Source organism: Delphinus delphis, chromosome 5 (genome assembly GCF_949987515.2).
Source record: "Delphinus delphis chromosome 5, mDelDel1.2, whole genome shotgun sequence".
NCBI classification, from domain to species: domain Eukaryota; kingdom Metazoa; phylum Chordata; class Mammalia; order Artiodactyla; family Delphinidae; genus Delphinus; species Delphinus delphis.
The window spans coordinates 83487562-83511862 of record NC_082687.1 but is presented as its reverse complement, the minus strand read 5'-3'; positions in this window follow the sequence as shown (position 1 = coordinate 83511862).

The window sequence follows — 24301 nt, the reverse complement described above, 5'->3', positions numbered from 1 at the left end:
GGTCAACATCATTAATCCTTAGAGAAATGCAAATCAAAACTACAATGAGATATCTTCTCACACTGGTCAGAATGGCCATCATCAAAAAATCTACAAACAATAAATGCTAGAGAGGGTGTGGAGAAAAGGGAACCCTCTTGCACTGTTGGTGGGAATGTAAATTGATACAGCCACTATGGAGAAGTCTATAGAGGTTCCTTAAAAAACTCAAAATAGAACTACCATATGACCCAGGAATCCCACTACTGGGCATATACCCTGAGAAACCATAATTCAAAAAGAGTCATGTACCAAAATGTTCTTTGCAGCTCTATTTACAATAGCCAGGACATGGAAGCCACCTAAGTGTCTATCAATAGATGAATGGATAAAGAAGATGTGGTACATATATACAATGGAATATTACTCAGCAATAAATGGAAACTAAACTGAGTTATTTGTAGTGAGCTGGATGGACCTAGAGTCTGTCATACAGAGTGAAACAAGTCAGAAAGAGAAAAACAAATACCGTATGCTAACACATATATATGGAACCTAAAAAAACAAAAAACAAAAAATGGCCATGAAGAGCCTAGGGGTTAGATGAGAATAAAGACACAGACCTACTAGAGAATGGACTTGAGTATCCTGGGAAGGGGAAGCGGAAGCTGGGACAAAGTGAGAGAGTGGCATGGACATATATACACTACCAAATGTAACATAGATAGCTAGTGGGAAGCCACCACATAGCACAGGGAGATCAGCTCGGTGCTTTGTGACCACCAAGAGGGGTGGGATAGGGAGGGTGGGAGGGAGGGAGATGCAAGAGGGTAGAGATATGGGGACATATGGACATGTATAACTGATTTACTTTGTTATAAAGCAGAAACTAACACACCATTGTAAAGCAATTATACTCGAATAAAGATGTTAAAAAAAAAGAAATGTCCCATGCCCCAAGTGTAGGTAAATGGAAAATTTACTAGTTTTACACAATCAGGAAGTCCGGAGGTGGAGGTGATTTCAGGCATTTCTGGTCCATAAATTCAAACAATAATCTGCTTGGTTATGCAATCTGTCTGTCCCTCACCCTCTGTCACTATATTTACCTGCTCTTCCTTCTTTCTCCCTTGCTACTTCTGTCCATATGTTGGCCTCATTCTTTCTTACTTCAGACAAGGTCTATTTATCTGCGAACAATGATAATAATTTCAAATTGATATTTTATTCTTTCCAGGTTTGTGATTCTCCTCCTCCACTTCATCCTCCACTTCCTCCTCCTTCTCTTCTTTCTCCTCCTTCTCTTTCATTGTCTCTGATTCCTGACTTGGATCACAGGTCAACCTGCAGTTTCATCATTGCTTCCAGGGCTCTAAGGCACATTTGTTTTCCAGCCTTGAGTTGTATTTAATTGCCTAGTTAAAGATAATTTAACCAACAGTCAACTGGAAATCGCATGAGGAGATTTGGTGATTCTGTCCAATGTGAGGCTGTCTAAGGTCTTTGTCTGTCTTTAGCAAGGATCCTGTTAGGTCAGTTTAGCAAGAATCTCCCTACCCTTGATGTCTCCTCTTAGAAATTTTCCATCAGGTGACCCCTCACTCTGCTCCTTGGCTATAAATCAACACTTGTCTTTGCTGTATTTAGAATTGAGCCTCATCTCTCTCTCCTATTGCAATAGTCTAAAGTCTAAATTTACCATTTTAACAAGTGTGAGAATAATTGTTTCTTTAACACCATGCTGACCACCACCCCTGATACCAGCTTCATAGCAGCCATAAAGTCTGCTCTTGCGTTGAAAAGTCTATTGTTTCATTTGGGTTTTTAAAGCACATCCTCTAACCCAGAAGACTGATTGATTGATTGATTGATTGATAAGCAACAGCAATATATATATATATATACACATTTAAACTTTAAAGACCTTACACCACATACATAGAAAAATGTTACCTTCAAATATTGAACCATTGACAAATATTTATTAATTGCTATCTACATACTGAGCATTTAGTTAGATGATTAAGATAAAGTATCAACCAAAAAGATGGGGTCCCTCATCTCAGGGAACATAGCAAGGAAAAAAGTGACTATAACAATAAAGAACAGTAAAATAGCCTATGTCATAGGGTCTAAACACAGGATCACAGATGACTTTCCTAAGGAAGTGATGTTTAAACTGGTACCTGAAGGAGAAGTAGGATTTATTTAGGCAAAGACAAGAGGAAGAATAGTCCAGTCCAGTGCTCAACATGTACAATATATTGGCTAGAACAGTAGCCAGAGTGACTGGCACAAAGTGGCTGATGGATAGTAGTCACATGAGTAAAGGTCAGAATGGCCTCTGCAAAATTAATACTAGAAAACAATGGGGAAAAGCCTGGAAAAAGTGAGCTAGCTCAAAGGTTTTATTCCTAGCCACTTTTTGAATGTGAAAACACAACTTTTTTTTAATCATTCCAAAAAATAATTGAGCCTATAGGCACCTACTTTGCTCTGAACAAACACTCATCTATAAAACCAAGTCCTTGGACTTCCCTGGTGGTGCAGTGGTTAAGAATCCGCCTGCCAATGTAGGGGACATGGCTTCGAGCTCTGGTCAGGGAAGATCCCACATGCCGCGGAGCAACTAAACCTGCATGCCACAGCTACTGAAGCCCGCACTACTAGAGCCCGTGTTCCACAACAAGAGAAGCCATAGCAATGAGAAGCCCGCACACTGCAATGAAGAGTAGCCCCCGCTTACTACAACTAGAGAAAGCCCATGCACAGCAACGAAGACACAATGCAGCCATAAATAAATAAATAAGTTTACTTTTTAAAATAAATAAATGAATAAAACCAAGCCCTTGCCCTTGAGGGACTTAAATTATAATAAGGGAGAGTGGAATTAAATAAACTAATAGGTACTATACAGTGGAGTGGTAATGGGTGTTGTAGTAAAAAGTAAAGGAAGCTAGAGGGAAAGAGCATTGGGGTGCTATTATAGGTCAGAAACATTGGGAAGATCCTTCAGAAAAGCTGACATATAAACAGAAATCTGATTGAAATGAGAAGAGAAAATTTTGTAACTAATTTCAGGAAAGATTGTCCAAAGCAAATCTAATTTTAGATTGTCTGACATTTTCTCATTACTAGGTTGATGTATATTTTGTGGCAAGGATACCACAGAAGTAATGCTGTGTTTTTCTCAGTGTATTGTAAGAGGGGAAACATGATGTCAGCATGTGTTACTACTGATGGCGTTAACCTTAATTATTTGGTAAAGATGGTATCTGCTGGGTTTCTCCATTATGAAGTTACTCATTTTTTCTCATAATTAATAAATATCTTAGGATACATTAGTTGGAGACTATGCAAATATCCTGCTCCTCTTCAAAATTTGGTCCACCTCTTTTAATATCTATTGATGGATCCTGTCTACAACAGTTTTTTCCTGTATTGTTCTAGTGGTGATTTTTTTCTCCATTTTTTCTACATTTATGAATTGTAGTTTTTCTGTAAAGAAGAACTATCCATTCTCTTTCACTTATTTATGTATTCAATTATAAGTTTATATTGTTAGGTGCACATGGATATTTATCTTATTCCATGGTTTCTAATGCTAAATTATCATTACTTACCATATTATTCAAAATGTTCTAGCTTTGAACATTAAGAACTATTTCAGAGTGCTTCCTACAACCTTTTGATAAGTTCCCCTCTTGTGAGCACTTTCTTACTCTCTGGCTCCACACATTCTCCAGACTCATTTGTATTTCCTATGCTGCAGCTCTGGAATCAATAATTTCTTCAACAAGGCCTTGTTCCTTTTATTGGACAATGATATTTATAAATCCATGTCTTGTATTTAGAAACATACCTAACAAAGTGTCCTTGCTTTTAGGTCTTCTGAATGGATAGAGCTTATAAAACATAAATACTTATTTCTGTATATGGATGAATAGATAGATTTATATCTTTATCTATACACACACTGAGTTTATAGCCTATGTTTAATTCTAATCAAATACCACAGAGTTCATTCTAAGAAAGTGAAAAGCCTGGCTCTAATGATTTACAATGTATTTACTTATTTGCACTATGATAGTATACACAATTTCAGAATTGATGCCATCTGAGAAACAAATCTATTAACTAGAGTACAATATTTGTGTATAGTTATTTTTGTCTTTAACCTTTTGGTATCCAGACAGAACACTATTTTCCAAAGTAATGTTGGTTATTCTGCATTTCTCTACATCTTTCAATATAGTATATTATTCATATTTTGTTCAGGTGGCCTCAGATATTAAGTTTTAACTTCCTGTCACATGTTGCTTGATTTTTCATACCTTCAGAGTATGGCTAGTACAAATGCTAAATTATGTTTGTTTCTAGAAGAAATAGATGGAGGGATGGATGCATAGATGGATTAATATATAACATTTTCCAGGAAAGTTTGTCTGTCTGGTCTCCCAGATCATTTACCTATTTTGGAGATTAATAGATGTGGTTTGTCATATCTTTGAACATCTTTGGACATGTAACTGCTCAGTATTCTCTGTGTATTTGTGAGTGTGAGTGTGTGTGTGTGTGTGTGTGAGAGAGAGAGAGAGAGAGAGAGAGAGAGAGAGAGAGAGAGAGAGAGAATGAAAGAGATAAACAGAGACAAAGACAAAGTCAGAGACCATGACATAGATCAAAAATTCACAAGAAATTATGGGAGAAGAAACAATTCAGATTCTGGTGTTTTTCTCATTTATTACATCCTTGGCTTAGTGACTCCAGATTCTCTTTACTGCCTGCTTCTCAAGAGCATTTAAAGTTTTCTCAGATGGTACACCATTTTATTTGTCCTTTCATATAGAGTCACACCCTCAGAGCATTGATTGTGTTTCTAGGTTCCTGGTTCTATTGTCCATATTAAAATTCCTACTAACATTAATAAAATATACTTCAGAAACTAAATTATACCATTCAACAACATCAGTTGCTAGAAAAGATAAAGTCAAAATTATAACATTCTGACTGAGTAAACAAAAGATTTATGGTGCTACTTTATGGCTTAGATATCCAAAGTTTGCTTGGAGAATAAGAATTTAGCTTCAGAAATACTAATATAAGGAGAGTGAGACACTTGCCTTGGGCATAAAATTTAAAGAAGAAACAAAAATATTCAGTAATTGAGGTAAATATTTTAATGCAATATCACTGAATGTTCTATTTGCCTCAGGCTCAAATAGGGTTTATCTAGTTATAGTTGCTGAGCCTGCCTGAATCTAAAATGTTGATATTTTGTTCATCATTACTTATTTGCATTAATTTTCATTTTAAAATATGAATTAAATAATATTTATCTTGATTACTGAATTTTGGGGATGCATCCTTAAATATTGCCCCTGAAGTAAGTTCCTACCAACCGTACTCACCTCACGGTAACCCAGCCCTGCTTAGTCTCCATTTTTGTCTGCAGTCGAGATAGTAAATGTTGATATTTGTCAAAAGGTAATTCAGACTATACATAGATGTGTGTGTGTGTGCGTGTGTGTGTGTGTGTGTGTAAACATACACAATATACATATAATATTGAAGAGGATTAATATCAACATAAACCAAAATAAAGTTTTCCTCCTAATAATCTACTTCCCCTTAGAGAATATGTCAGATATTAAATATTCACAAAATACTTGAGTTAATTCCCCCCACAATAGCAAATAACAAAATCACAGTATTTCAAATCAAACAATGATTGTAAAAGAAAATTTATGAGGCTTTTGTAGCTTAGTTGACAGAAACATATGTAAATTCTATTATAGAAGTGAAGACATTAATATAGATTTCTTGTCAGGAGAGATGAACGCATGTCTAACCATGATATAAAAGGGGTTCTGCATTAACCATATTCATCCTATCAAGCAGGGATTTTCTATTAAGTTTTATATTATTAAATATAAAAAGAATACAAATTCCTGACTGCCTGAATTACTAAATCTCACTTTAAATACCACCAGATATTTTGAAATCTCAAGTGTCTTATGATTAATATCTTTTTCTGGTGCAGTAAATTAAGAAGTTGATACTGACTCATTCTGCTGCCTGATGCCCTAGCTTGCCTATTCACAATGAAACAATCTTGTCTTAAATAAAGTCATAGGTACTCTACTAAATTGTTTGCCTAGAAATAACTAGAGAGAGGAGAAAAAAACATTTTCTTCTGATCCTGTTGTCAATCTTACCTCATGTAGCTGGAATGGCATTTACTCCGAGTTTCAAATCCAATATTCAAGACCCCTAGTTTCAATTTAGAAATGAATTAAAACCAAAGTGACATTAAATATATATATATATATTTCCCAAATTATCTCTAAAAGGGAGTAGTTCAATATGAACATTACATGACATCTGGACATCACAGAAGATGGCAAATTAGCAAGCTCCAAGGGTTGCTTGACAACTACTGAGTTAGCAAAAACTGTCTGACACAACTATTTTAGAATGCTAGATACTTGCAGCATTAAGGGAAGTGCTTAATGAAGAAAGACTCATATGTTTAAGTGAATTTTGAGTTTCCTTTTGTAGCTATTATTCCTCATCCCCCATCTCCTGTCCCTGTGGTTACATCAGGCCACAATCCTGGTGTGATTTCCTGGGTCTAGGGAGGGAAATAGGAATCTTCTTCTCCAAAACTCTGTTTTACCTCTGTGATTGATGTTATTGATTGCTAAGGGGCTAACACAGGTAGACCATTGATTTCAGGCACGTGGGCCATTGGTAAGATGAAATTTAAAGATAAAGACTTTTAATTTTCCCCCCCTTTTTATTAGAACGAGGCATTTAAGGAAATTACAGTCTAGAAAAGTCACTGAACATACTGATGACTGCAGCCTTCATCAGGTAAGAGAAGCAATCCCAGGTGAGAGGAGGGGATGCCTCATTACAATATTTAAAACGTCCAGTTGTCAACAAAGAGATTACAAAGTATACAAAGAAATATCAAAATATGGCCAACTCATAAAACAAAAAGAAATTGGTAGTAACTCTCCATGAAGAAGCCCAGACATTGGACTTAATAGACAAAGACTTTAAACTAACAGTTTAAATGTGTTCAAAGATCTGAAGGAAACCATGGACAAAGAAGTTAAGAAAATCAGGAGACCAATGAATGGGAAGCTATGGAATGTATAAAATAGATACTATAGAAAGAAACAAAATAGAAATTCTAGAGCTGAAAAATAAAAGTTTAAATAAAAATTTCACTGATAGAATTTAAAAACTGACTTCAACAGGCAGAATACAGAAGCAGAGAACTTAAATAAAGGACAATTGAAATTAATAGTCTGAGGAACAGAAAGAAAAAAAATGATGAACAGGCTCTAAGGTACCTATGGAACACTACCAAGTGTACCATCATGTGAATTACAGAAATCTCGGAAAGAAAGATAAAAAGAGAGAGACATGGTGGCTTCCAGCATGCCCAGCTCACAATGGACTCTGGCTCTAGCCCCTCTGGCTTAAGCCCCATCCCCACCAAGAAAACAGCCTTTGCTTGTTCCAGGAAAAACCTTAACATTTGCTGGGTTCCAGCTCTAGCCCCTAAAGCTCCAGCCCAGCTCCTGTCAAAGTGACAACTGACAGTGCTCCCTGGGGGAAACTCTCACCTGCACTGGGTTCCAGGTCTAGCCACCAACATCCCAGGACCAGTCCCCCATGCCACCAAAGCAATGACCCCAGGGCACCCCAGAAAAGCCCTAACCTCTGCTTGATAAAGCTCTAAACCTCCCACCAAATCCACTGTGTACATGCAGACTATACAGGGACACTCTTAAGCAAAGACACACCTTTAAGACTGGGATAGATAACTGCTTCTATTAATTTCATAGAGACAAAAAAAAAGTGAAACAAAATGAGAAGACAAAGGATATGCTTCAAATAAAGAACAAGGTAAAACCACAAGAAAGAAGGAGGAGCTTCAAGATGGCAGAAGAGTTAAGACATGGAGATCAACTTCCTCCCCACAAATACATCAGAAATACATCTACATGTGGAACAACTCCTACAGAACACCTAATGAAGGCTGGCAGAAGACCTCAGACTTCCCAAAAGGCAAGAAACTCCCCACGTACCTGGGTAGGGCAAAAGAAAACAGAAAAAACAGAGACAAAAGAATAGGGACAGGACCTGCACCAGTGGGAGGGAGCTATGAAGGAGGAAAGGTTTCCACACACTAGGGAGCCCCTTCGCGGGCAGAGGCTGCGGGTGGCGGAGGGGGGAGCTTCAGAGCCACAGAGAAGAGCACAGCAACAGGGGTGCAGAGGGCAAAGCTAAGAGACTCCCGCACAGAAGATCGGTGCCAACCAGCACTCACCAGCCCAAGAGTCTTGTCTGCTCACTCGCTGGGATGGGCGGGGGCTGGGAGCTGAGGCTCGAGCTTCAGAGGTCAGACCCTAGGGAGAGGAATGGGGTTGGTGGCATGAAAACAGTCTGAAGGGGCTGGTGTGCCACAGCTAGGCAGTAGGGAGTCTGGGAAAAAGTCTGGAGATGCCAAAACGGCAAAAGACTTTTTCTTGCCTCCTTGTTTCCTGCTGCGTGAGGAGAGGGAATTAAGAGCACCTCGTAAAGGAGCTGCAGAGACGGCACTAGCCGTGGCTATCAGCACGGACCCCAGAGACAGGCATGGGACGCTAAGGCTGCTGCTGCCACCACCAAGAAGCCTGTGTGCAAGCACAGGTCACTATCCTCACCACCCCTCCCAGGAGCCTGTGCAGCCTGCCACTGCCAGGTTCCTGTGATCCAGGGACAACTTCCCCGTGAGAACACATGATGTGCCTCAGGCTGTTGCAATGTCACGCCAGCCTCTGCCCCCGCAGGCTCGCCACACATCTGAACCCCTCCTTCCCCCTGGCCTGAGTAAGCCAGAGCCCCCGAAGCAGCTGCTCCTTTAACCTCATCCTGTCTGAGTGTAGAACAAACACCCTCACATGACCTACACGCAGAGGCGGGTCCAAAGCTGAACCCCAGGAGATGTGCAAACAAAGAGGAGAAAGGGAAATTTCTCCTAGCAGCCTCAGGAGCAGCAGATTAAACCTCTACAACCAACTTGATGTACACTGAATCTGTGTAGTACATGAATAGACAACAAATCATCCCATATTGAGTAGGTGGATTTTAGGAGCAACGATATATATTTTTTCTTTCCTTTTCTCTTTTTGTGAGTGTGTATGTGTATGCTTCTGTGTGCAATTTTGTCTGTATAGCTTTGCTCTTACCATTTGTCTTGGGTGCTGTCCATTTTTTTTTCTTTTTTTACTTTTTAAAAAAATTTTCTTAAAATTTCTTTTTATTTTTTATTTTAATAACGATTTTATTTTATCTCCTTCCTCCTTCCTTCCTTCCTTCCTTCCTTCCTTCCCTTTTATTCTGAGGCATGTGGCTGACAGGCTCTTAGTGCTCCAGCCAGGCATCAGGGCAGTGCCTCTGAGGTGGAAGAGCCAAGCTCAGGACACAGGTTCACAACAGACCTCCCAGCTCAATGTAATATCAAATGGTGAAAATCTCCCAGAGATCTCCATCTCAACGCCAAGACCCAGCTCCACTCAACGACCAGCAAGATACAGTGCTAGACACCCTATGCCAAACAACTAGCGAGACAGAAACACAAACCCATCCATCAGTAGAGAGGCTACCTAAAATCATAATAAGGCCACAGACACCCCCAAACACACCACCAGATGTGGACCTGCCCACTAGAAAGACAAGATTCATTCTCATCCACCAGAACACAGGCACTAGTTCCCTCCACCAGGAAGCCTACACAACCCACTGAACCAACCTTAGCCACTGGGGACAGACACCAAAACAAAGCGAACTACGAACCTGCAGTCAGCAAAAAGGAGACACCAAACACAGTAAGTTAAGCAAAATGAGAAGACAAAGAAACACACAGCAGATGAAGGAGCAAGATAAAAACCCACCAGACCTAACACATGAAGAGGAAATAGGCAGTCTACCTGAAAAAGAATTCAGAATAATGACAGTAAAGATGATCCAAAATCTTGGAAATAGAATGGAGATAATATAAAAAATGTTTAACAAGGACCTAGAAGAACTAAGGAGCAAACAAACAGTGATGAACAACACGATAAATGAAATTAAAAATTCTCTGGAAGGGATCAATAGCAAAATAACTGAGGCAGAAGAACGGATAAGTGACCTGGAAGATAAAATGTGGAAATAACTACTGCAGAGCAGAATAAAGAAAAAAGAATGAAAAGATTTGAGGACAGCTTCAGAGACCTCTGGGGCAATATTAAATGCACCAACATTCGAATTATATGAGTCCCAGAAGAAGAAGACAAAAAGAAAGGGACTGAGAAAATATTTGAAGAGATTATACTTGAAAACTTCCCTAATATGGGAAGGAAATAATTAATCAAGTCCAGGAAGCACAAAGAGTCCCATACAGGAAAAAGCAAGGAGAAACACACCAAGACACATATTAATCAAACTATCAAAGATTAAATACAAAGAAAAAGTATTAAAAGCAGCAAGGGAAACAAATAACACACAAGGGAATCCCCATAAGGTTAACAGCGGATCTTTCAGCAGAAACTCTTCAAGCCAGAAGGGAGTGGCAGGACATATTTAAACAGATGAAGGAGAAAAACCTACAACCAAGATTACTCTACACAGCAAGGATCACATTCAGATTTGACAGAGAAATTAAAACATTTACAGACAAGCAGAAGCTAAGAGACTTCAGCACCACCAAACCAGCATTACAAGTGCTAAAGGAACTTCTCTAGGCAGGAAACACAAGAGAAGGAAAAGACCTACAATAACAAACCCAAAACAATTAAGAAAATGTTAATAGGAACATACATATCAATAATTACCTTAAATGTAAATGGATTAAATGCTCCAACCAAAAGATATATATTGGCTGAATGGATGCAAAAACAAGACCCATATATATGCTGTCTACAAGAGACCCACTTCAGACCTAGGGACACATACAGACCGAAAGTGAGGGGATGGAAAAAGATATTCCATGCAAATGGAAATCAAAACAAAGCTGGAGTAGCAATTCTCCTATGAGACAAAATAGACTTTAAAACAAAGACTATTACAAGAGTCAAAAAAGGACACTACATAGTGATCAAGGGATAAATCCAGAAGAAGATATAACAATTTTAAATATTTATGCACCCAACATAGCAGCAGCTCAATTATTAAGGACAATGCTAGCAGCCATAAAGGGAAAATCAAAAAGAACACAATCATAGAATGGGACTTTAACACCCCACTTACACCAATGGACAGATCATCCAAAATGAAAATAAATAGGAAACAAGCTTTAAATAATACATTAAAGAAGATATCCTTAATTGATATATACAGGACATTCCATCCAAAAACAACAGAATACACATTCTTCTCAAGTGCTCATGGAACATTTTCCAGGATAGATCATATCTTGGGTCACAAATGAAGACTTGGTAAATTTAAGAAAACTGAAATCATATCAAGTATCTTTTCCAACCACAACACTATGAGACTTCATATCAATTTCAGGAAAAAATCTGTAAAAAATACAAACACATGGAGGCTAAACAACACACTATTAAAACAAAGAAATCATTGAAGAAATCAAAGAGGAAATCAAAACATACTTAGAAACAAATGACAATGAAAACACGACGACCAAAAACCTATGGGATACAGCAAAGGCAGTTCTAAGAGGGAAGTTTATAGCAATACAATCCTATCTTAAGAAACGAGAAACATCTCAAATAAACAACCTAACCTTACACCTAAAGCAATTAGAGAAAGAAGAAAAAAACAACCCAAAAGTTAGCAGAAGGAAAGAAATCATAAAGATCAGATCAGAAATAAATGAAAAAGAAATGAAGGAAATGATAGCAAAGATCAATAACACTAAAAGCTGTTTTTTTTTGAGAAGATAAAAAACATTGATAAACCATTAGCCAGACTCATCAATTAAAAAAGGGAGAAGACTCAAATCAGTAGAATTAGAAATGAAAAAGGAGAAGTAACAACTGACACTGCAGAAATACAAAGGATCATGAGAGATTACTACAAGCAACTATATGCCAATAAAATGGACATTCTGTAATGGACAAATTCTTCGAAATGCACAACCTTCCAAGACTGAACCAGCAAGAAATAGAAAATATGAACAGACCAATAACAAGCACTGAAATTGAAACTGTGATTAAATGTCTTCCAACAAACAAAAGCCCAGGACCAGATGGCTTCACAGGCGAATTCTATCAAATGTTTAGAGAAAAGCTAACACCTATCCTTTTCAAGCTCTTCCAAAATGTAGAAGAGGGAGGAACACTCCCAAACTCATTCTACGAGGCCACCATCACCCTGATACCAAAACAGACAAAGATGTCACAAAGAAAGAATATTACAGGCCAATATCACTGATGAACATAGATGCAAATATCCTCAAGAAAATACTAGCAGACAGAATCCAACAGCACAGTAAAACGATCATACACCATGATCAAGTGGGATTTATCCCAGGAATGTAAGGATATTTCAATATACGCAAATCAATCAATGTGATACACCATCTTAAAAAATTGAAGAATAAAAATCATATGATCATCTCAATAGTTGCAGAGAAAGCTTTTGACAAAATTCAATACCCATTTATAATAAATACCCTCCAGAAAGTAGGCATAGAAGGAACTTTCTTCAACATAATAAAGGCCATATATGACAAACCCACAGCCAACATCGTCCTCAATGGTGAAAAATTGAAACCATTTCCACTAAGATCAGGAACAAGACAAGGTTGCCCACTCTCACCACTATTATTCAACATAGTTCTGGAAGTTTTAGCCACAGCAATCAGAGAAGAAAAAGAAATAAAAGGACTCCAAATCGGTAAAGAAGAAGTAAATCTGTCACCGTTTGCAGATGACATGATACTATACATAGAGAAACCTAAACATGCTACCAGAAAACTACTAGAGTTAACCAAGGAATTTGGTAAAGTAGCAGGATACAAAATTCATGCACAGAAATCTCTTGCATTTCTATATACTAATGATGAAAAATCTGAAAGTGAAATTAAGAAAACACTCCCATTTACCATTGCAACAAGGAATAAAATATCTAGGAATAAACCTACCTAAAGAGATAAAAGACCTCTATGCAGAAACTTATAAGACACGGATGAAAGAAATTGAGGATGATACAAGTAGATGGAGAGATATAATATGTTCTTGGATTGGAAGAATCAACATTGTGAAATGACTCTACTACCGAAAGCAATCTACAGATTCAATGCAATCCCTATCAACCTACCAATGGCATTTTTCACAGAACCAGAACAAAAAAGTTCACAATTTGTATGGAAACACAAAAAAACCCAAATAGCCAAAGCAATCTTGAGAAAGAAAAAGGGAACAGGAGGAATCAGGCTCCCTGACTTCAGACTATACACCAAAGCTACAGTAATCAAGACAGTATGGTACTGGCACAAAAACAGAAATATTGATCAATGGAACAGGATAGAAATCCCAGAGATAAATCCACACACATATTGTCACCTTATCTTTGATAAAGGAGACAAGAATATACAGTGGAGAAAAGACATCCTCTTCAATAAGTGGTGCTGGGAAAACTGGACAGCTACATGTAAAAGAATGAAATCAGAACACTCCCTAATACCATACACAAAAATAAACTCAAAATGGATTAAAGACCTAAATGTAAGGGCAGACACTATCAAATCTTAGAGGAAAACATAGGCAGAACACTCTATGACATAAATCACAGCAAGATCCTTTGACCCATCTCCTAGAGAAATGGAAATAAAAACAAAAATAAACAAATGGGACCTAATGAAACTTAAGAGCTTTTGCGCAGCAAAGGAAATCATAAACAAGATGGAAAGACAACCCTCAAAATGGGAGAAAATATTGGCAAATGAAGCAACTGACAAAGGATTAATCTCTAATATTTACAAGCAGCTCATGTAACTCAATATCAAAAAACAAACAATCCAACCCAAAAATGGGCAGAAGACCTAAATAGACATTTCTGCAAAGAAGATATACAGATTGCCAACAAATACATGAAAGAATGGTCAACATCATTAATCCTTAGAGAAATGCAAATCAAAACTACAGTGAGATATCATCTCACACTGGTCAGAATGGCCATCATCAAAAAATCTACAAACAATAAATGCTAGAGAGGGTGTGGAGAAATGGGAACCCTCTTGCACTATTGGTGGGAATGTAAATTGATACAGCCACTATGGCGAACAGTATGGAGGTTCCTTAAAAAACTCAAAATAGAACTACCATACGACCCAGCAATCCCACTACTGGGCATATACCCTGAGAAAACCATAGTTCATAAAGAGACATGTACCAAAATGTTCATCGCAGCTCTATTTACAGTAGCCAGGACATGGATCAACCTAAGTGTCCATCAACAGATGAATGGTTAAAGAAGATGTGGTATATATATACAATGGAATATTACTCAGCCATAAAAAGAAATGAAATTGAGTTATTTGTAGTGAGGTGGATGGACGTAGAGTCTGTCATACAGAGTGAAATAAGTCAGAAAGAGAAAAACAAATACCTTATGGTAACATATATATATGAATCTAAAAAAAAAAAAAAAGTCATGAAGAACCTAGGGGAAAGACAAGAATAAAGATGCAGACCTACTAGAGAATGGACTTGAGGATCCTGGGAGGGGGAAGGGTAAGCTGGGACAAAGTGAGAGAGTGGCATGTACATATGTACACTACCAAACATAAAATAGATAACTATTGGGAAGCAGCCACATAGCACTGGGAGATCAGCTTGGTGCTTTGTGCCCAACTAGTGGGGTGGGATAGGGAGGGTAGGAGGGAGAGAGATGCAAGAATGAAGAGATATGGGGACATATGTTTATGTATAACTGATTCACTTTATTATAAAGCAGAAACTAACAGACCATTGTAAAGCATTTATGCTCCAATAAAGATGTTAAAAAAAAAACAGAAGAAAATAAAAATTAATGAAACAGGATAAGAAATTTACCTGATAAACAGTTCAAAACAAGTGTCATAAAATTGCTCATCAAATGCATGAAAAGAATAGAGGAACACAATGAGAATTTCAAGTAAGAATTAAAAAATATAAAAAAGAACCAATCAGAGCTGAAGAATAAAATAACTGATATGAAAAATACACTAGAATAAATCAACAGCAGATTATGTGTTATAAACCAAAAATTCACAGAAGAACTGCAAGAAAGAATAGTGGGACTCACCCAATCAGAACAGCAAAAAGGAAAAAATAAATAAATAAAAATAGTTTAAGGGACCTGTAGAACAATATCAAGCATACTAACATTTGCATTATAGGGGTCCGAGAAGGAGAAGAGAGAAAGAGAAAAGGGCAGCAAATGTGTTTGATAAAATAATGGCTGAAAATGTCCCTAACCTGTGGAAGGAAAGAGATACCCAAGTCCAGGAAGCACAGAGACCTAAACAAGATGAACCCAAAGAGAAACATACCTCATAATTAAAATGGCAAAAGTTCAAGATAAAGCAAAAATTTTAAAGGCAGCAATAACAAAAAAAAAAAACAACAAAGAGTCACGTGTAAGGAAACCCCCATAAGGCTATCAGCTGATTTTTCAGCTGAATCTTTGCAGTCCAGAAGGGAGTGGCATGATAAAGTGCTAAAAGGCAAAAAACCTACAGCCAAACATACTCTACCTGGCAAGGTTATCATTCAGAACTGAAGAAGAGTTTCCCAGACAAGGAAATACTAAAATAGTTAAAAACGAGCCTTAAAAGAAATGTTAAAGTGATAAAGAAAAGATAACTAAAAGATATAAAAAATATATGAAGGGAAAAATATCACTAGTAAAGTGATACAAATACACACGGCACATACACACACCTACCCAATGGTGACCACAAACCAAAAACTTACAACTGATATCCAAAACAAAAGAAAAAGGAAGGAGCTGAAACATAATGCTAAAAAATATCATCAAGCTACAAGAGATTAGACTAACAGAGGAGAAAACTACAGAAAAGAACTATAAAAAACAACCAGAAAACAAATAACAAAGAAGAAATAAGTACATACCTGTCAATAATCACTTTAAATATAAATGGACTAAATGCTTCAATCAAAAAATACATGGTAGCTGAATGAAGAACAAAACAAGACCCATCTATATGTAGCCACAAGAGAATCACTTTAGAGATAAAGACACACAGAGAATAAAAGTGAAGAATGAAAAAAGATATTCCATGCAAATGGAAAGAAAGAAAGCTGGGATATCAATACTCATTTTAGATAAAACAGACTTAAAATAGTCTATAACACATGACAAATAAGGACATTACATAATGGTAAAGGGGTCAGTCAAAAAAGATGATATCATTTGTAACCAGAAATGTACCTAACATAGAAGCACATAAACATATAAAGCAAATATGAACAGACATAAAGGAAGAAATTGACAATAACACAATGGCAGTAAGGGACTTTCATACCCCACTGTGTTAATGAGTAGTTCATCCTGACAGAAAGTCAGTAAAGAAACAGGGGCCTTAAATGACATATTAGACTAGACAGGCTTAATAGATATCTATAAAACATTGCATTCAAAAACATCAGAATACATATTCTTCTTAAGTGCATGTGGACATTTCTCCAAAATAGAGTATATGCTAGGCCACAAAACAGGTCTCAATAAATTTAGGAAAATTAAAGTAATATGAAACATATTTTCCAACCACAAAAATATGAAAGTAGAAATCAATTACAGGAAGAAAACTGGAAAAAGTACAAACACATGGAGATTAAACAACATGTTACTAAAAAATTTTTTAAAAAGAACAAAAAAACTGAATGGATCAACAAAGATATCAGCGGAAATTCAAAAAAATACCTTGATACAAATACAAATATAAATAAAACTTTCAAAAAATCTATGGGATTCAGCAAAAGAATTTCTAATAGGAAAGTTTATAGCAATACAGGCTTACTTCAAAAAAAAAAAAAGGAAAAAGAAAAATCTTAAATAAAAAACCTAACTTTACATATAAAGACAATAGAGGGCTTCCCTGATGGTGCAGTGGTTGAGAGTCCGCCTGCCGATGCAGGGGACATGGGTTCGTGCGCCGGTCCGTGAAGATCCCACGTGCCGCAGAGTGGCTGGGTCCGTGAGCCATGGCTGCTGGGCCTGCACGTCCGGAGCCTGTATTCCGCAATGGGAGAGGCCACAACAGTGAGAGGCCCATGTACCGAAAAAAAAAAAAAAAAGAGAGACAATAGAAAAAGAAAAATAAAGCCCAGAATTAGTAGAAGGAAGGAAGTAATAAACATCAGAGCAGAAATATATAAAATAGAGACACCCTCTCCAAAAAAATAGAAAAGATTAATAAAACTAAAACCAGTTTCAAAAGATAAACAAACTTGATAAACCCTTGTCAGACTCTTCAAGAAAGAGTGTCCAAATAAATAAAATTATAAATAAAATAGGAATTATGACCAATATCACAGAAATACAATATAAAGAGTCATAAGAGAATACTACAAACAATCACATGCTAACAAATTGGACAACCTAGAAGAAGTGGATGAATTCCTAGGAACATACAATCTTCCAAGACAGAATTAGGAAGAAAAAGAAAATCTGAACAGATTAATTACTGGTAATGAAATTGAATCAGTAATCAAAAAACTCCCAACAAACAAAAGTTCATGACCAGATGGCTTTACAGGGGAATTCTACCAAACATACAAAGGGTTGATACCTATCCTTCTCAAACTATTCCAAAAAAATTGAAGAGGAAGGAACACTCCCAGATTCATTCTATGAAGGCACCATCATCCTCATACCAAAACCAGAGAAAGATAATACAAAAAAAGAAAATTACAGATCAACATCTCTGATGAATATAGATGAAAGATGAAACAAAATATTAGCAAAATGAATTCAACAATATATATAAAGGATCATACACCATGATCAAACAGGAATTACTCCAGGGATGCAAGGATAGTATAATATCCATAAATCAATCAATGTGATACATATCATTAACAAAAGGACGGAAAAAATCACATGATCGTCTCAATACATGAAGGAAAAACATTTGACAGAATTCAACATTTATTCTTGAAATACTCTCAATAAAGTTCATATAAAGGGAACATATCTCAATATAATAAAGCCCATTTATGACAAATTCACAGCTAACATCATACTTAACAGTGAAGAGCTGAAACCTTTCCTCTAAGATCAGGAAGAAGACAAGGATCCCCACTCTTGACACTTCTATTTAACACTGTATTGGAAGTCCTAGCTACAGCAATAAGATAAGATAAAGAAATAAAAGGTATCCAAATTGAAAAGGAAGAAGTAAAACTATCACTATTTGAAGATGATCTGATACTATTTATAGAAAAGCTTAAAGATTCCACCAAAAACCTAGTATAACAATAAATTAATTCAGTAAATTTGCAGGATATAAAATTTATATGCAGAATTTTATTGCATTTATCTACTCTAATAATAAACTATCAGAAAGAGAAAGCAAGAAAAATATACAAAGAACTCAAATCAGAAAAGAAAGCAAAGACATTAATACTGACTTTACAGAAACTAGAAGAATTATGAGAGACTACTGTGAACAGGTTGTATGCCAGCATATTTAGATAACTGAAATGAAATGGACACATTCCTAGAAACATACAAGTTACCAAATTACCCACCCTGACTCAGGAGGAAATAGAACTTCTCAACATACTTGTAATAAGTAAAGATATTGGGTAGGTAATTAAACTTCTCAACAAAGAAAAGTCCAGGACAAAATGGCTTCAATAGTGAATTCTCCCAAACATTTAAAGAAGAATTAACACCAATTCTAGTCAAACTCTTACCAAAAAAATTTAAGAGGAGGGAACATGTCCTAACACATCCTATGAGGCAGAATTACCCTGATACTAAAGCCAGACATAAACATCACAAGAAAAGAAAACAACATGTCAATATCCCTTATGAATTTTTTCAGCAAACATAAGAGCAAACTGAATTAAACAGCACATTTAAAGGATTACACCCAAGCCCAAAAGTGGGATTTATCAAAAGAATTAAATAGTGTTCCAAAATAGAAATTCAATTAATGAAATACTATATGTTAATGTAACTAAGGAAAAAATAAAACACATGATTACCCCAGGTGTTCCAGAAAAAGCATTTTACAAAATTCAACACACTTTCCTGAATAAAACACTCAGCAAACTAGGAGTAGATGGGAACTTCTATAGTATAATAAAGAACATTTATGGAAACCCAGTTTTTTATACTCAATAGTGAAAATTTGAAACTTTTCCCCCTAAGCTTAGGAACAAAACAATAATACTCATTTTACCCACTGTTATTCAACATTGCAATAAAAATCTATCCAGAGCAATTAGGCAAGAAAAGTAAATAAAAGTCATCCAAATTGGAAATGAAGAAGAAAAAATTTTTTCTAATTAAGCAGAATGTAGATGACATGATTCTATATACAGAAAACCAATAGAATACACAAAAGCTACTAGAGCTAATAAGCAAATTCAGCAAAGTTGCTGGGTTCAAAATAAATGCACAAAAAAGTCAGTTGTACTTCTATACAACAGCAATAAACAATCCAAAAGGAAAATTAGGGAAGCAATGTCGTTTACAGTAACATTCAAAAGAATAAAATACCTATGAGAGAATTTAAGCAAGGAAGGGAAAGACTTGTACATTGAAAGCTACAAACATTGCTGAAAGAAATTAAAGAAAACCTAAATAAATGGAAAGATAATCCACATTCGTGGAATGGAAGATGTAATGCTATTAAGATGTCAATATTCCTCAAAGCAATCTAGAGCTTCAATGCAATCCCTATCAAAATTCCCATGTTTTATTTTATTTATTTATTTATTTTTGTAGAAATGGAAAAGTAGATTCATACAGAAATGTAAAGGGCCCCAAATATCCAAAACAATCTTGAAAGAGAAAGTCAAAATAGGAGGATTCACACTTCTTTATTTCAAAATTTACTACAAAACTGCAGAAATCAGAACAATGTGGTATTGGCATATGAACAGACATATAGAGCAATGGAATAAATTTGAGAGCCCAGAAATCAACCCAAACATCTTTAGTCAATTGATTCTCAACAAGAGTGCCTAGCTTATGCATGGGGAAAAATAGTCTTTTCCAAAAATGGTGCTGAAAAACTGGTTTTCCACAAGCAAAAAGAATGATTTTGGACCCATACTTCACTTGATATATAAAAATGGATCAACAACCTGGATATAAAAACTAAAACTATTAGAACAAAACATAGGGGTAAATTTTCATGACCTTAGATTTGGCAATGGATTCTTAGACTTAACACCACAAGCAAAAGTGCAAAAGAAAAAAGAGTTTGGACTTCAAAATATCTAAGAAATTTCATGCATCAAAAGGCATTATCAAGAATGTGGAAAGAAAACCTACAAAAATGGAGAAACTATTTCCAAATCATATATCTTATAAAAGTTTATTATCCAGAATCTATTAAGATCTCTTCTTTCTTAACAAAAAGACAAATGGCCCAATTAAAAGTGGATAAATGAATTGAATAGACATTTCTCCAAAGATATACAAATGCAACAAGCACATGAAAATATGTTCACAATCCTTGGTCAATAAGGAAGTAGAAATCAAAATCACAATGAGATACCTCTTCATACAACTAGTATAACTTTAATCCAGAAAGTAAAAGTTAACAAGTATTCCTGGTGATTTGGAGAAATAGGAACTCCTATACATTACAGGTAAGAATGTAAAATAGTGGAAAAAGTTTGGTAATCCCATAAAATGTTAAACAGAACACTCAGCAATTATACTCCTAGGTATACACCTAAAAGAAATAAAAATGTATGTCTACACAGAATCTTGTTTTTGATTTCTATAACAGCATTATTCATAGTATCTAAAGGGTAGAAATAACCCAAACATCCATTATGAGCAAATGGATAGACAAAGTGTGGCATATACATATAATGGAATATAATTCAGCCATAAAAATCATTTCAACATTATTCCAGATTGTGAAGAAAGTAGAGGGAAAGACTGAAAGATGGCAAGATGATAGAATGTGACATTTAAGACTGTTACAATTAAGTAGTTAGAGATCATGTTGTCAGCAATGAAGCATTCCTAACTTTACATATGACAGAACCCATATTATACAGTATTTGAATATGCCTTCTCAATATGCTATGGTATTTATAACATGAATCACAAATCTATGTTTGGAGAGTATGCATAAAAGTACATTTGTGAGGTTTTATTATTATTAATTCATAAAGAATATAATGATTGAGGAGAAAAACTCAAGTTAAAGGAATTTTTTAATTAACATGATAATGGTGGGAAGAAAGCTGAAGGTGGTTTTGATTGTTAAACTGACAAAAAGCTAAAATGAGATTTTTGAAAGAGGAAAATGAAAAGAGGGAGGAAGGAAGTAAGGGAGGGAGGAAGGGAAGAACATGAAGCACCAACTTCAGTTTGGAATAGAAAGGTATACTTGTGTATGCCTGTGGTTAGAATATGGTACTGGTAGTGAAAATATATAGATTTTACTTCTGGCTTTGCTGTTTACTCTGCCCTTGGCTTTCTCTACCTTGAACAGAGCTTGTGATGTCTTTCTTTAACGGACTTTGATCTCATGTGAGAAAAGATGATGGGGGAGGCATAATTTTCCTCAGTTCTAGTAGATACTTGACAGCAAGAGCTATCAATTTCTCATATGAAATATTGGAGTATCCTTTTCTGGAAATCTTCACAATTGGTCAAAAGAAAATATTGTAAGAAAAATTGAAAGAAACAGTTCTGTGCCTTTAGGAAATAGATCGACAGCAGTGGCAGACTTTTGAAGTTTATTTTATTCTTTGTTTTAGTAGTGCTACAAGTTTTAACACACTTTTTTCTTTTAAAAACTGTGTATCCCATTTTAAAATGATTTGAAAGAAACAGCATCTGTTACTTTCCTCAGAAACCTATCTTTCCAAATTTATAGCTCATGCTGTGACTTTTTTTCTTCATGAGCAGCCACTTTCTTTAGATTCTTGTAAACTTTTATGAGCACCACCAATTTAGTTTCCTTGGGGTTCTGATCTAAATTTTCTCTCTTCTGTGCTGTACTGGAAACTACAATTTCAATTTCAAGTTCTACAGTGTGTTTGTGTGTGTGTGTGTGTGTGTTATCAAATGTATTACATCACAATTCCTATACATTTTATGGTGTGAAATATATGATCAAATCAAATGGCTTGTGTATTTTAACATTAATTCAAAAATAATACTTTAAAATGAAGATTATATAATGTTACAGGACACACTCAGTATTATGTTGATAAGTATGACATTTATTCTAGCTCAAACAAATTGGTATGCCTGTTTTGAGAAAATGAAAACCTTACTTCAGATTACCTGTGAATATATAAACAGAGGAAAATTCTCAAAATGCCCTTCATGTTTATTATACTGCAATAATGTTAGTGTTTCCATGAATAGCTTCTCCTAATTGAAATTTCAACATAATCAAATATTAAACCTGTGAGGTTTAAAAAAAAAGATATTTATTTGGAAATGTTTTATAGCTAATGTTATAAAAATCCTGGTTTGAAAACTATTAAATATGACTAATGTCTCCTAATCTTTTGAATTTATATGATTTTTAAATATTTTGCTTAACAGTTGTTTTTAAATGAAAAAGTATTTTGGTTTAAAAATAATCATTTAAAGAGTTTATAAAATTAATTATATCTTTCTTTATGAAGGAATCATAAAGTCTTCTGGGTTTTATATTTAAACCATCAGTATTTGAATGCTGTGCCACTGATGTTACCTATGAAAGAAAAAAATCTGTTTTTATAACAATAAATATTGTATTCCTAAATTATTATTTATTCAATTTTTAAATATCATTTTCAACTGCAAATAAATTTACATGTGTGAATTTAAAAGTGACTAGTAGAAATAATTTAAAAGCATTAGAATAAAATAATGTGGACTTTTCAATATTTCCATGAGTTAGAGCATGATCATATCAAATATGCAGCATTTTTATATTTACAGTACATCAATCCAGGAATATATCTTAAGCATTGTGATGATTAATTTTATGAGTCAACTTGGAGGGTGTTTTGGGATGAGAGTAACACTTAAATAAGTACATTTTGGGTAAAGCAGATTGCCCTCCATAAAACGGGTGGGCCTCATCCAATCAACTGAAGGCCTGAGTGGAACAAAAAGGTCTGCCTTCCAGAGCAGATAAGAGTTCTTCAGTAGACTGACTCACACTTCTTCATCTTCACGATTAGCTCTCCAGGGTTTCCATCCTGCCAGCTCACATTGAAAATTTGGGACTTACCAGCCTCCATAATTATGTAATTGAATTTCTTATAATTAATCTCTTTCCCTGTATGTATACATCCTACTGGCTGGAGAACCCTGATGAATTCAAGTGTTGACTGTATCACTATTTTAAGTGTTATTTGGGCCTCTTAGAAGATTGGTCAGGAAGAGATCTGGTGAACACCATCATGCCTATGCTTTGAACTATGGCATACACTATTGCAATTTTTTAAAAAAATAAACATTCCTGTTGTTAGATGCATATTTAAAGAAAGAATCTAAGTTACTGTCAGAAATATATAGCAACAGAGTCAGATCCATTTCCCTTGTATTTACATCTCTCCTTAGCATTGAGTAGAATACCTGAGCCCAGCTATCTGCCCACCACTTTGCTCCTTTAGATGTGATACTTGTAGGTCCCCTATGCCAGCAGAACTCTCTGCTAATCAAACAGGCCTCTCTTGTGAAGATCAGAAGAAGCCCTCCTCTCCTCTACTCTTGAATGTGCCACCTCCTGATTCCCAGTATGCACAGTTCATATTTAGAGTGCCTTTGAATATACTTCAGCTCATCAGGAGTCTTCATCTGTGATGTTAGGTCAGATGAATTGGTAAAACTGAAAGTGCACAAAATTATAATACTTTACTTCTTGTAGCAACATTCCTTTCTATTTTCCAATTCTGAAACAGCTCCCTTTGGTGCAAAAAGGGGACTTTTGAGATATAAATGTCCAAGTACACACACAGTCAACTTTTATATGTTAAGAGAGATGTTCCTTGATTCCTAGTAACTAAAATTCATACTCCTCTTTCACATTTGACCCATTCTGTTTTATTTTTCTTCCTAGGACTCACTAGTCTTTGACATTATATATTTTATATGTTTATTGAAACAA